We start from the raw sequence: 15,746 nt of genomic DNA on the forward strand, positions 1-15,746 counted from the left end.
CTGCTCCCCTCAGCAGTGTACTTTGACCATCTGCCTGTTCTGCTCCCCACTCTGTCTCTGGTGAATCCTCTTGCCGCCCCTGCACCTCTGGCCTGTACCCCAGTTCTGTATTAGTAAATAAATAAATCTTGTAAAAAAAAACAAAGAAAATAGCACCCTATATATTTAATATTACTTAAAAATGATTAAGATGGGGAGAAAACCATCCAAATTAAATTTGAATAAATTCTCACTGCATAAGATTTAAAAGATTAAAAGTCCAAAAGTCCTGAAAATCTCCTTCACTTCTCTCCTCCACCTCTTCCCCATCTATAGGGCCCTTCCCCATCTATTAAATTGGAGTGTATACTTCTGGCTTATTTTCTAGATTTTATACATACATATACATAAACTATTCTTTTTTTTAGATAAAAATTAAACAGAGTAGGGCCCTTTCTGGTGGCACAGCAGGTTAAACCACAGCACTAAGAAGCTAAAACCACGTCAGCATGGGTTCGATCCCCGCCCTGGAGGTGACCCACATTGAATGTCAGTCCTCTCCTGACTGCTCCCCTCAGCAGTGTACTTCATCCATCTGCCTGTTGGTGTTCTGCTCCCCATTCTGCCTCTGGTGAATTCTCTCACTGCCCCTGCACCTCTGGCCTATACCCAGTTCTGTATGCATAAATAAATAAGTCTTTTAAAAAATTAAATGGAGTAAATATAACTACCATGTGTTGACAGTGGGTACCTCTGGGAAGCAGGGAGTTTTAGATATTGGTGTTTACTACTCATGCTGCATGAATATGATATATTTTTGTCTGCAATGAACTTAGAAAGACATGAAAGCTAGAAGCTATAATCATTTTGGTAGATTAGCTATGCTAAAATGTTGTATCAGTCAGGGTTCAATCTCAGAAGCAAAACCAATAGGGGAAATAAAAACATGAATAAAATATGACATATGTATATATGTGTTTAGGTGAGTGTTGGGGCTGGCTAACCAAGTCTGAAACAGTAGGATGGTTCTCCAGGAAGGAATATCACAGGCAGGTTGGAATGACACCCTTCCCTTTTGGCAAAAGACTATTCTGCATTTAAAGGATTTCAACTGATTGAGTCAAGCTCATAATAAAATCTGGGATAGACTCTTCAGTTCAAGTCAACTGGCAAGGATTTAATTACATCTGCATAATACATTTACTGTAAAATCACAATTCATATTTGATTGAATAACTGATTGCTATAGTTGAGTCAACACATTAACAACATCATCTTTATGATGATAAATAAACTTATATAGGCCCTCCCTGGTGGCGCAGTGGGCTAAAGCACAGCACTGAGAAGCTAAAGCCACTTCCACATGAGTTCAATTTCCGCCTTTCCCGGAGGTGACCACATGGTGTGGCAGACCTCTCCTGACCCGCCCACTGCTCCCCTCAGCAGTGTACTTCGTTGATCTGTCTGTTCTGCTCCCCACTCTGTCTCTGGTGAAGCCTCTTGCCATCCCTGAGCCTCTGACCTGTACCCCAGTTCTGTATGCACAAATAAATCTTTTTTAAAAAATTAAAAAATAAACTTATATAAATTAAAAATGTATGTATGGCAAAAGACACTATGGATAGGTAACATAAAATATATTATGATACAGATAATAAAATGTACAAGTAATGTTTAAGATATATAACTGTTCTTCAAATCAACAAAAAGAAAAGACAAGACGCAACAGGTAGGAAAATGGGTATTGGATATGAATAGGCAATTTATACAAAAACTCACAATAGGGCCCTCCTTGGTGGTGCAGTGGGTTAAAGTGCAGCACTATGAAGCTGGTCACAGCTGCTTCAGCCAAGTTCACAAGTTTGATCCCCAGCCAGGGGGGTGACCCACATGGTGCCACAGACCTCTTCTGTCTCACCTGTGCTGCCCTCAGCAGAGTACTTTGTCAATCTGCCTGTCCTGCTCCCCACTCTGTCTCTGGTGAATCCTCTCACTGCATTTCCACCCTTCTCCTGTACCCCAGTTCTGTATGCATAAATAAATAAATCTTTTCAAAAAAAACTCACAATAGAATAGTCTGATGAAAAATGTAAGAAAATGATCAAGCTCACTAATTATGAAAATGAAACTTAAACCAAGAGTTTTTTTCAGATAATTCTGGTAAAAAATAAAAAGATGTATAACATTAAAAATTGGCAAAATGCAGATGAATGAATCCTCATTCATACACAAATACTTTGATGAGAGTATACATGAAGTCTTAAGAAAAGGAAATTTAGCAGTGTCCTTGAAAAAGTATGCCTTTTACTGGTGTATTGTGCTAGGAATCTATCTTCTCCTATTCTCTTTGTCAATCACTAAGTTCCAATGTTTAATCTTTTATGACTGAGTTTCTATACTTTCTTGCCTCGCTGGGTTCGACTTGCACATGATAACCAGGCAGATCTTCCAACTTTTCACTTATATGCATACATGTTCATGCACACACACACAAATATGCCACAGCATTGCTTGTGATAGCTCCAGACTAGAAACAGCTCAACTGACTGACAACTGCAACACGGATAAATAATTTGTAACATATTTTTACAACAGAAGAGTGAGGTAAATGGAATAAATGAAGTGAATGGAAAATTATTCTAAGCATCAACACAAGTGACTCTTATGGTTGTACAAAATAAGCAAAAATGAAAGAAAACATAAATTAGGATCCCAATTAAAGTTTAAAAATGAGGCAAAACCAAACTGTCTTAAATAAGAATGCATCCTTAGGTAGAAAAAACATAAAGAAAAGCAAGGGAGTAAATAACTGTTCCAAAATCCAAATCCACCCAAAGTGATTACTTTAGATGGCGAGGAAGTGAGTAGTGATGAGAAAGAAGACTTCTGGGCTGCTCAGTCTTAGACTTTTTGATGTTGATGGTAATGACATGTTAAAGTGAACATGTGAGCTCTGTGCTAATTCTACTAGGGAACTTTCTGAGGTGATGGTAGTCTTTTATTTTTTTCTTCTCCCACCTTTATTGAATATAATTTACATATAACATTGTATAAGTTTAAAGTATATATGTTGATACTTTTGTAAATTGCACAATTACTACCAAAGTATTAGCAACAGCTATCATACCAGGTGACTGAACAAATTTTGCTTTATCATTCTGTAAATTAAATACATATAATTTCCACACTTTTCTGTTTGTTGTATTTGGCTTTAAAATTATTATAAATAAAACAGATCCAGAAGTGTAATGGTGCTGGTGCACTGGTAAACTCTTGGTGGGAATTTTACGGGAACTACACCTGAGGGGAGAAAGCATACATTGTAGAAAAATAAACAATTATATAAAATATATAAATAAAAAAGATAAAACAGATAAAGAAGTCTTCAGAATTATCCCATGTCTACTGAATAAAGTTCAGATTTTTAGTTTGAACTTTTACATTTCTCCATGTACTAGTTAACTCAGCCTTCTAATCCTAATCCCCCACCATTGTCTTCAATGGAAACCACAAAAACCCCAAACTAAATAATATTTAAAAAATTCCCTAAAGGGCCCTCCCTGGTGGTGCAATGGGTTAAGATGCAGCACTGCAAGTAGGCGCAGCCAACTCAGTGTGAGTTCGATCCCCGGCCCCAGAGGTGACCCACATGGCGTGGCAGACCTCTCCTGACCTGCCTGCTGCTCCTTTCAGCAGTGTACCTTGTCCATCTGCCTGTTCTGCTCCCCACTCTGTCTCTGGTGAATCCTTTCACCACCCCTGCACCTCTGGCTTGTACCCCAGCTCTGTATGCATAAATAAACAAATCTCAAAAAAGTGGCTCTTTTATAAAAAAAAAATCACTACAAATACTGTTTACTAAATTGCCTTTATAATAAAGACCTTTCCTCTTACTCTTTGAAAGTAGAAGGGGGAGGACTTTAAATTGCCTGTTGCAAGTTTTTCTAAGATGAATCAGAATAGGATGAAATGCCTGCTTAGCCTGTGGCCCTAATGAATCTGTGTCTATAACACAATTCTCAGAAAGAACACATTTCTTCCAAGTATTTATCTCCTGGAATTTGTATTAAATTAAGAATTTTCTTTCATTTTAAGTAAGCTAAGAAAAAAATATTAATATAAAATAAATAAGTGACCCAAATCATGCGTTGAGTTTTCATACACAGACTATCAGTTTCACACTTAGTCACAGTCAACTTCCTACATAGATGTCACAAAAAGAACACGGCCAAATGTTCCTGGAAAATGGAACTTAGGTTCACAGACATTTGTTGCAAATACCTGAGTCTCATGCTTGGGTGGAGATCGCAGCAAGAAGATTGATGGGCAGCTTCCAGAGGAAAAAAAAAGAGGGAGGGGCAGGATGTGGTGTTGATGATTCAGAAGTAGCCCCCCTTCTCCACCACTAATTTGAGTCAGCATGCAGCCACATGGCCCCACAGGGTGCAGTGAGGGCTCTCGATGAGCTGTTTCACCTCATCCTCCTTACTTGCCTTCATTAAAGCACTTGTGATTTCAGAAGCACGTGTCTGGAAGCATCCTACTTGAGTCCCTGGGTGCTGGAGTCAACCAAATGAGTTCAAATTTCTGCTGGCCATGCCTGCACTTGTGATTTTAGAAGTGTGCACAGATACATATTTTTTTGTCCCAGGGTATGAATCATGTGCTCTTAATGTGTTTGGTGCAATAGGAACTGAGAGTCATACTTACTGGTGCAAAAGTGGCAGAGGCTACAGCTCTGCCAGAGCAGTGGGAGTTCTGAAGGCCACATCTGCATTCTAGGACAGGCAGGGAACCAGATGGGTTACACTGCCCAGTGTGCCTTTCCAGGATTAGACATGGGGTAGTGTTCATGACCTCAGAGTTCTCAATTCCACCACTCTAGCAATTCTGGGAGTTATACAGTGAGCTTTTAATACATTCTTTTTTGCTTAAACCAACTTTTTTATTTGTATTTCCCTTATTCCAAGTGATGTTGAACATTTTTTTCATATGTCTGCTGGCCATCTGCATTTCTTCTTTGAAGAAGTGTCTTTGTAGCTCTTCTGCCCATTATTTTGATGAGGTTGTTCACTTTATTTTTGTTGAGTTTCACCAGGTCTTTGTGTACCTTTGTGATGAGTCCTTTGTCATTAGTATTGTGTGCAAATATTTTCTCTTAATCATTGGGGTGTCTCTTAGTTTTGTGTAGTGTCTCTTACTGTACAGAAGCTCTTTAACTTTATGTAATCTCAACTGTTTATCCTTTCCTTCACTATCCTCACTTTGGGTAATGTATCTTTAAAGATATTAGTGTCATGCAGAGTTTCAGTACCTTTTCTTCTAGACACTTTATGGTTTCAGGTCTTATGTCTAGTTCTTTAATTCATTTCAAGTTGTTTTTTTGTGCATGGTGTGAGATAGTAGTCTAGCTTCATTGTTTTGCACGTAGCAGTCCAGTTTTCCCAGCACTATTTGCTGAACAAACTTTCTTTGTTCCATTGCAAATTCTTTGCTCCTTTGTCAAAAATTAGCTGTCCAGGCCCTTCCTGGTGGCGCAGAGAGTTAAAGCACAGCACAGAGAATCTTAAGCCACTTCTGCATGAGTTCAATCCCCGCCTGCCCTGGAGGTGACCACATGGCGCAGCAGACCTCTCCTGACCCACCCGCTGCTCCCCTCAGCAGTGTACTTCGTTGATCTGCCTGTTCTGCTCCCCACTCTGTCTCTGGTGAATCCTCTCACCCTCCACATCTCTGACCTGTACCCCAGTTCTGTACGAATAAATAAATAAATCTTTAAAAAAATTAGCTGTCCATAAACTGTACATTTATATCTGGGTTTTCTGTTCAAATCCATTGATCAGTGAGAATGGCACATATTAAAACAACTAGCAACAACAAATGTTGGCAAGGATGTGGAGAAAAAGGAACTCTCCTACACTGCTGGTGGGAATGCAAACTGATACAACCATTTTGGAAAACTATAAGGAGGTTTCTCAAAAGGCTAAAAATAGAGCTTATATATGACCCAGCAATCCCACTCCTAGGTATCTATCCAAAGGACACAAAAACGTTGATTCAAAAGGACACCTATACCCCCATGTTTATTGCTGCTATATTTACAATAGGGAAAGACATGGAATCAACACAAATGCCCAAAAATAGATGACTGGATTAAAAAGATGTGGTACATATACACAATGGAATATTACTCAGCAATTAAAAAAGATAAACACATGCCTTTTGCAGCAACATAGATGAGCTGGAAGGCACCATGCTTAGTGAAATAAGGAAGAAAGAAAAAAGAAAGATATCAGATGATTTAACTCATAGCAGGAGCATAAAGGATCAGGGGGGAGAAAAAGAGAGAGCCAAACAAATGTAATGGAGTAAAAATGAAATCAATGAACAACTATAAAAGACATTTTATGGGAGTAGGAGTGGGAATGGGATCAGAACTGGGGTGGGAAGAGTGCACTGGACGGTGGTGATGGCAAAAAGGTGAACTGGTGGTGGGAAGCCCATGGGGATTACAACTGAAATGAAAATATGCACAAAATGAAGAATTATGTAAAATATATATATATAAAATTTAAAAAAACTTAATTTGTTTCTCCTTAAAGGGAAAAAAACAGCTTTTTGGTTTCTTTTAACTGTAACTGATAATATTGATGGATAAAATGATCTTGGGAAAACTTACTAAGTTTTCTTAAACCCATCTTCTCATATATATGTAAATTAGTAGTATCTGTCTCTTAGGGTTAGTAGGAAACTTAAATAGATTCATGTATGCAAGTACTCAGTCTGGTGTAAGCACACAGTAAGGGTTCCTAAAATATTACTTATAACTAATTAATTTGGGGGGAAGAGGAAGAACACTGGACTTTCTGTACAGTAGACCTGTTTTACCATTGGTTCACTCTACTGTATCATATCACTTTATCTGAAGTCCCTTCCTATAAAAATAAAAATCACTTTACAAGTTAATATTCACATTTAATTGTTGCCAACTAGACCATGAGGTTGGGCCATCTGAATGAATGCTAGCATAGAATAAATCATGGCATTTTTATAGGTTTAAATGTTTTGTCATACGGTTCATGTTTTTTTTAGGAAGTATAGAAATATTTTTGTTGCTATGTTTCCTTTCATAAAAGTGTTTGTGAGTTAAATAAAAATGTTAACCTGAAATCATGGCTCCTAAAGCCTACATAAAAAGAAAATTTCAAGACAAACCTTGCAAGCTGACCACAGACTCAAGGCAAATAACAAGGAAAGGGGTCAAAAAGGGGGGGGGCAGAATACAAGGGGTTATGGGTGACAGTTGAGAGGTGCTATGGTGGTGGAAGAACTATAGGGACTACACCTGAAGGGAGATGAAAGAAATGATGAAAGAAAATAAATTAAAATAAGTAAAGAGAAATTTTCAATTAAATTGAAACAAGAGATTATAAAAATGCACAATGATGAAAGTTACTGAATTCTTGCAAGAATTTGCTTTTTTCCACCTACTCCATTAGTAAACTTAAGAGTTATTTTGAAAGTATCTTTTCCAATTTATTATTTTTCATTTCATCTTTTTAACTCAATAAAAATGAAATCCTCTGAGTATTTTGTTGTTTTATTGTATATATTATGTTCATATAGTTATGCACCAATAATTTTGAATTACTTTGCTTAAAATAAATTACAAACATCAGTGTATTATTAGGTTCACCTTACAATATTTTCACTATTACAATTTTTCATTGTATCTATAGAACAGGTTAGTATGTAAAGCAGGGACCTACTGTAATTGTATGCCATGGTATAAGAAGGTCCTTGCAATTTGTCTCAGAGCTACAGATGACTGCTTGTCATTATATGTTAGTTTTAAGATTCTAGTGATAACATCTGAATAGCTGTGTAGAAAAATAATTTCCTTTTTTTTGAAATTATCATATTAAAAGTGATCGAGGAATTTTATGTCTTGTGGCTTTAATTTATGGTTGGTTAATTTAGGCAATCATACATCTTCAGTTTTACTTATTTAAGTGGCATTTAACATATGGACTGAGGAGGGTATAAATCTTCAATTTATGGCTTGATTATCACACAATGTCAGGTAATGAATATTCACAACACCACAGAGGCCTGCTTTGTGCTTCTGTCTTCATTATTACTTCTTTCAGCAGTTACCAATACACAGACTTTTCATAGCACAAATCAGTGTTGCCTGTTTGAACTTTCCATAAGTGGTGTTATATGTTATCTTTTTGTCGCTAAATGATATATTATTGAGTTTCACTCATGTTGTTCTTAGGCATATTTTTCTTCATCACTGTGCAGTATGTATTGCCTTATATACACATACACCATACTTCACTCATTCTATCAATGGACATTTGAATTACTTCTAGTTTGATGCTATTAAGGATAATGTACCAACAGTAGTCTTGCAATTATCTTTTTGCAAACAGATGTATTCATTTCTTCTGGATTTATAAAACTAGAAGAAATATTGACCAACTGCATGTTCAATCTGTTGTGTTAGGTCAGTGCATTTATAAATTACCTCGGACATAGATTACCTTTCAAAGATCATCTGAGACATTTTTCTGTCTTATGATAATGTTTCTTTCTTCCCTCTGATAAAATATCTCTAGAATTACTTTGAGCTTTTTTTTTTTAAAAGATTTATTTATTTATTCATATAGAATTGGGGTACAGGCCAGAGATGCGGAGGGTGAGAGGATTCACCAGAGAGAGAGTGGGGAGCAGAACAGGCAGATCGACGAAGCACACTGCTGAGGGGAGCAGCGGGCGGGTCAGGAGAGGTCTGCCACACCATGTGGTCACCTCCGGGCAGGCGGGGATCGAACTCATGCGTAAGTGGCTTTAGCTTCTTAGTGCAGTGCTTTAACCTGCTGCGCCACCAGGGAGGGCCCTTTTTTGGTTCTTTTTTAAACTTGAATCTTTGGAGACTAAAGAGTCAGTGACTCTCTAAACTCTTCAGTTATTTGATGAGCATCATCAAGCTCCAACTGAGCTGGCTCTAGTATGAGTACACCTAGTGTTTTCTTCCTAGCACCTACTCATTTAAGTTTCCAATTAACTTCCTGGTGTGCTGACCAACGCTAGGCATCATATTTAGTGAAATAGTTGGATCAGGTAACATAGCATCTATTTATTACAATATTCTTAACTTACAGACTAAAAAACTGATGTCCAGAAATGTTAAGTGATGTAACCAAAATTAAGTTTGTTTGTAGCAGGGTCTTGGTATATAACTCAAATCTACTTATTTGAAGTTTAGGGCTCATTTATTCATTCATAATTCCTTAATTCAGTAATAACTACATGCCTTTATGACCTGAGACACAAAAGCAATTAGTATTGATCCCTGTCTTGTAGGATCCAAGTAGAAACGATATAACAAGAATATAAAATTGAAAATTGCAAAAAAAAGTAAGTAAATAAATAAAATTGAAAACTGCATGTTAAGTTTTGCGGTAGATGTGTATAAGGTGATTGTGTATGTATAGTATGAACAGAAAAAAATACATATGTATAGATTGGTTTCTGATTTCTGCCCCCAGTTTCTGGTACAGAACTCCTAAAATTCTTGTAATTTCCTAAGAGATATAAGAACTAGGAGAATCTTTTGTACGAATATTTGGTCTTTGACTCTAGTTCCTGGTATGGAGCTTTGAAATCCCTTGGAATTTCTTGGGTGATAGTTATTTTTTTTTGGTAAAGAGTTATTTATTTATGCATTACAGAACTAGGGTGCAGGCCAGAGGGCAAGGGTGGCGAGAGGATTCACCAGAGACAGAGTGGGGAGCAGAATAGGCAGATTAATAAAGTACACTGCTGAGGGGAGCAGCGGGCAGGTCAGGAGACATCTGCCGCGCCATGTGGGTCACCATCCCGGCAAGCGGGGATTGAACTCATGCAGAAGTGGCTCTAGCTTCTTAGTGCTGTGCTTTAACCTGCTGTGCCACCGGGGAAGGCCCGGGTAATAGGTGTTTTAATGATAGTGTCTGGGTCTTAAATGAGGTGACTCTTGGTAGATATTTGGAAGGTTCCTCAATGAAGGTTGGTTCCCAGAAAGAACAAGCCATGAATAGAAGCTTGAAATAGTAAACTTACTTGACCATTCTTTATAAAGTGGCTAGAAATTGAGTTGCTCAATCATGCTGATACAATGGAGTCTTCATTAAAAATTCCCAAAGAGGCCCTCCCTGGTGATGCAGTATGTTAGGATGCAGTACTGCAAGCTAGCTGCAACCGCTTAAGTGTGAGTTCGATCCCTGGCATCAGAGGTGATCCACATGGCGTGGCAGACCTCTCCTGACCTGCCTGCTGCTCCCCCCAGCAGTGCACTACCTCAATCTACCTACTCTGATCCATTCCACTCTGCCTCTAGTGAATCTTTTACCACCTCTGTACATCTGGCCTGTACCCCAGTTCTGTATTCATAAATACATAAATCTTTAAAAAAATTCCTAAAGAATGGGATTTGAGGAGACCCTGGGTTAGTAAAAACATGGAGGTGCTGGGTGAGTTGTGCCTTGGGATGACATGGAAGTTCTGTGCCACTTCTCAATTACCTTGGCCTAAACACTTGTTCCATCTGGATATTCATCTGTATCCTTTGTCATGCCCTTGCTAGTAATTGCTAGACTGCAGACAATTTCCCTGAACTCTGAGCTGCCTAACAAATGAATCAAACCTTCAATTTACACTCAAGTGATGAGAAACACCTATACTTGGGATTGGTATCTGTAGAGGAGGAGGGAAGACAGTTTTGTGGGACTAAGCCCTAACCCCTGGGATTGGATGCTATCTCCAGCTAGACAATCTGAATTGAATTTAGAAGGCACCCAAATGATGTCACAAAGTTGCTTCATGAGGCGGGAAAATACACACACATTTGGAGGTCAGATGTGAAATACTGTGTGTGAGTGGAGTGGTAACAGAGAGACACAGGAGAAAGAGTGAGTTTTTCCCATTCACATGTGACAGTATCTACATCAGTTTTCCTAGAGGACTGCCTTAGCAAAGTAGCATTAAATGTCTTAAAATAATGGAAATTCATTGTGTCACAGTTCAAGGGGCTAGATGGCCAAAATTAAGGTATCTTTGGAGTCATAATTCCCTTTGAAACTTAAGGGAGGAATCTTTCTTAGTCCTCTCTTAACATCTGATAACTGCCACTCGGGTGTTTCTTAGCTGTATCACTACAGTCTCTGCCTCTCTTGCCATACAGTATCTTCCCTGTGTGTCTATGCTCAACTTTGCTCAAATATTTTGTTTTGTCTTCTTATAAGGACACCAGTCATATTGTATTAGGATCTGTTCTGAAGACCTCATTTATTGCAAATACCCTATTTCCAAGTAATCACATTCATGTACTAGTGATCAGAACTTCAATATGTTGTTTTGGAGTATGATTCAATCCTTAGCAGTAAACATAAAAGCTATTCATTTTACCTCTTCTCCATTGTGTAGAGATTTCATTCTCATTATAGAGGTAGGCCAAGCAAATCAGGATAAGCCCATTTCCCTTGCTATAGCAATTCATTCAGAGACATCACCCAATCCAGATTTAGGCCAATCAGAATCTGGCGAAATTTTCTGGGTCACAGTGATCGGCAGAGAGATGTTTCAGGAAGGAAAAAGATTGGGGGTTTGTTCTATAGAGGAGAAAGCAGTTTTGACTCCCTGTGAATAACAGTAGCCCAGTGTTTGCTGGTAAATCATCTGTGGCCATGAGCAATATCAGCCTGGGAATAAAGAGGACAGAAATGAGAGACTCACAAAGAAATCACACTGAAGTTCAGGGATTTTCAGCAGTGAAAGTCTAAAAAGTCTTCTTTAATGATGAAGTGGGTTGGAATAGAATTTTCTGTAAGCTGGTAACAAGAATCACCATAACTGATAAGAGGACATATGGAACATCTTGAAAAGTCCAGGGGATTGATGGAGCTATTCAAGAAAAAAAAATCAGTTAGAGATACAGATTTCTGAGTTACTGTATAGGCAGTGGTTGAAACCAAGACAGTGGAAAGGTTACCTATCGAGAGTGTTAAATAAAAACAATCCAGGTGTTATAACAGATATTTAAGCAGAGTAGGGGAGGTTAGTGTGTGCTGGGAACTAGTATATGTTGAATATCTATGAGATGCTACAAACTTACCTTACCAATGATGAGGTAATAATTTGAGTTATACTGCTAGGAACTCTCTAAATGAGCTAATATTATTCACATTTTATATTTGAACCTAGGAAATGTCTAAGGGTTTACAAAAATTTTAAAGACATTATGTATAAACAGATCAGTTACAAGTAGTTAATGCTGCCTGCAAGTCTAAGTTTACTCTTAATGTAGCTAACCTAATATCAGATCTAGTTCTATTATTGTTTAAAGTTATGAAACAGGTTGAAGAGATTAGAGTTTGAGTTGAAACTCTGATCTGGACTCAAATCTATGCTCCACCACTTTCTATTTGCATATGCTTATTTTTTTTAAATCATATTTTTCTTACCTATAAGTGACAAGAATACCTCATTGAGTTGTTCAAATGATTATGTGAGATAACATATATAAGATCTTAGGAAATGCATGTGAGAGTACAATAAACAATAATTTTTAATATAGAAAGTGACTGGTACAGGCAGGAATTTTTTGGACCCTTTTAGTCATACTGTCTTTAGGGTTTAGAGTAGTACATGGCTTGAGAAATGAGAGCACTCACAGGATGCAGATGTGAGTTAACAAAGAAAAACTCTGTATATTCAAGCAAACAGTAATGTTCTTAGGGTCAGAGAATGGCAGTGTCAACTACACACATGCCTGAATATATGTAAGGAAGTCATGAAGTATGAAAGGGACAAAACAGAAGTTAATATTTTTGATAATTTGCTTAAAATTGCCAATAAATAAAACTAAATGCAATGAAAAATTATTTTTTAGTCTTGTGGCACTTTGAATTTGGTGAGGGAACACTAGGTGTTCAGGTTGGAGTCTGCAGCTTGGTAGAGGGAGTGAGGGAGAGTCTGCTGCAGTGTGGCAAAGGAACAGAAGAGGGGCACTCTGAGGAAGAAGCAGACTCAGCCAAGGATGCATCACTAGGTATTGTGCTTGGAGCTGTCTAGTCTTTTCATAGATCTGAAGATGAGGAACTGAGGCTCTGAAAGGTGAAGTGATTTTGCTCAGTGGCGCACAACTAGTAATAGTTTTAAACTGGGGTCCTTGTTCCAAGGTAAAACTTGGGGTTTTAATGATGCCTCAACTGCCGCCTTGGACTTAGTGACTAAGCAAACATAGAAGATTCCACTTTGCAACTGGATTACTGAGAACATGTAATACCAGTATGAAAGATGTGCACATGTATAAGCAGGCATGTACAAACACAAACCCATACATACATACTGTCTCCATCCTCCCAAATACATAATAAACACACATACTTCTTAATTCATACTTATAGTAAACATGTTTACTATATGACCCCAGTATTGTGAAATAACTTAATGCACTAAGCCTTTTAATGAAAACTATACACAACAGTGGAAAGGTACTCAGCTCATATATGTAGAACACTGACCAAGTCCTAGCACTGTGGCTAGACGCCTTACTCTTATGAGGTGAGTATTTATTCACAATAAGCTTGTGAGATTCTTATGAGGTGAGGATTCTTATTATGTCCACTTTACAAGCATGGAAACACAGGCACAGCATTTCCCAATCATAGTGTGAGAGTTGGCATTATCTTTCCACTGGAAATTAGAAGTATGAGTATATGCTATGTACTGCATTACTGAATCTTTAGTTTGGGGGCATTTTGGTACCACAAAGCAAAGTTTATAGTCATTGCAGGTAAACAAATATCATTTTTCTACATTTTAAGAGACAGACAAAATGACAATGCATTTATATTATGTCTTTGTATATGATTTAATAGGATACACTAGAACTTTTCCCATAGTACATATGTAGTTAAACACACCAGCGTCTTAGTGGTAGACTGGATTGCTTCTAGCTAGAATTATATGTTCACACCATATGTACCCTTTACATTTTGTAGCTGTCTACATTTTTCTTGGCTATTTTCTTTCTTCCTGAAGAACTGCTCCTTTTGGAATGTCTGTTAGTTTTTATTACAACTTCCACAGAGGACCTCCTTTTAGCTTCACCCAGGCTGGTAAGTAAAGACTACCTTTCACAGAAATTTTAGGTTCACAGCAAAGTTAAGGGAAAGGTACAGAAACTACTCATATACCACTGTTCCTATATATATGTGTGTGTGTGTGTGACACTGTTCCTATATATATATGTGTGTGTGTGTGTATATACATACACACACACACACATATACAGGATATAGACACACACACACACACACACACACACAGGTTATCCTGTTATCAACATCCTCCACCAAAGTACATTTGGTACAGCTGATGAGCCTTCATTGGCATATCCTAATCACTCAAAGTTCATAGTCTACACTGTCAATGACTCCTGGTGATTGATGTATCATCTATGGTTCTGGAGTTTCAACTCTTCTGGGTAAATATCAACGAGCACAACTGCTGGATTGTACAGTTTTCTAAGAACTACTATACTGTTTTCCATAGTGGCTCTCCCATTGTGTAACCCCACCAGCAGTGAGAGTTCCTATTACTCCACATTCTCATCACCACTTGATGTTGTCAGTGTTGTGTGTTTGGGGTATATAATGGATATTCAGTGTTAGCTTCTTGCTGTTTTTACCTGATGACATATTATGTGGAGTTTCTTTTCATATGTTTGTTTTCCTTCTATAAGTCTTCTTTGGTGAGGCATCTGCTAATGTCTGGCCCATTTTTTTATACCAGGTTGTTTGTTTTTTACTGTCGCATGTAAAGAGCTCTCTACAAATTTTGGGTAATGACCCTTTATTTGATGCGTTTTTGCAAATATTTTCTCCCAATCTGGGCTGATCTTTTCACTCATTTGACATTTTTTTTTTTTTTTTTTTTTGCCAAGGATGTTTTCAATTTTAGTGAAGCTTAGCTTCTCCATTCTTTTCGGCATGGATCATTCACTTGGTATTGTATCACAAAAGTCTTTTCCACATCCAATGCCATTTAGATTTTCTAGAAGTTTTATTGTTTTTGTGCTTCACATTTAGCTCTGTGATTCATTTCAAGTTAATTTTTGTGAAGGGTGTAATGTCTGCGTCTAGATCAACTTTTTGCAGGTGGATGTCCAATTGGTCTACTACCATTTATTGAAAAGATCATTTTTGCTCCCTTGTGCTGCCCTTGTTCCTTTCTCAAAGATCAGCTGAATATATTTACGGCTCTACTTCTGAACTCACTATCCAATTCCACTGATTTATTCATTTATTCTTTCACCAGTATCATGATGTCTTGACTTCCAGATCATGTTTTTCTGGATATCTAGGCATCCCCAGCATGGGAAATAAAGCTCATTACATAGACAACAGAAATATGGCTCAGAACCTAATAGACTTTTTGCTCATGGAAAATAGGTATTTTATTTGTGACTAACTTAAAATCTACTGGTCTGTCCTATTTTAGTAGCAAGTGACAAATAATTACTTCAAACTTAAGTAAAGGAAGAAATATCTTGGTTCATAAGAACTAGGAAGAGCTGAAGTAGAACTGGCATCAGACAGGCTCCAAATAACAACCTCTCTTTCCCTTTCTCTGTCTCCCCTTCCCACTCCCCACCCCCTTCCTTTTTCTACTTCTCCCTCTCAACAATTTTTAAGAATGAGAAAAAAACAAAAACC

The 15,746-nt window shown here is 37.7% G+C and overlaps 1 pseudogene; it reads right to left on the reverse strand.

Moving 5' to 3' along the window:
* LOC101637202 overlaps positions 1 to 15,746 on the reverse strand; it is a 35,261-nt pseudogene that overhangs the window by 17,497 nt on the left and 2,018 nt on the right.

The sequence above is a fragment of the Condylura cristata genome, unplaced genomic scaffold (genome assembly GCF_000260355.1).
Source record: "Condylura cristata isolate star-nosed mole 26May11 unplaced genomic scaffold, ConCri1.0 scaffold00005, whole genome shotgun sequence".
Lineage (NCBI taxonomy): Eukaryota > Metazoa > Chordata > Mammalia > Eulipotyphla > Talpidae > Condylura > Condylura cristata.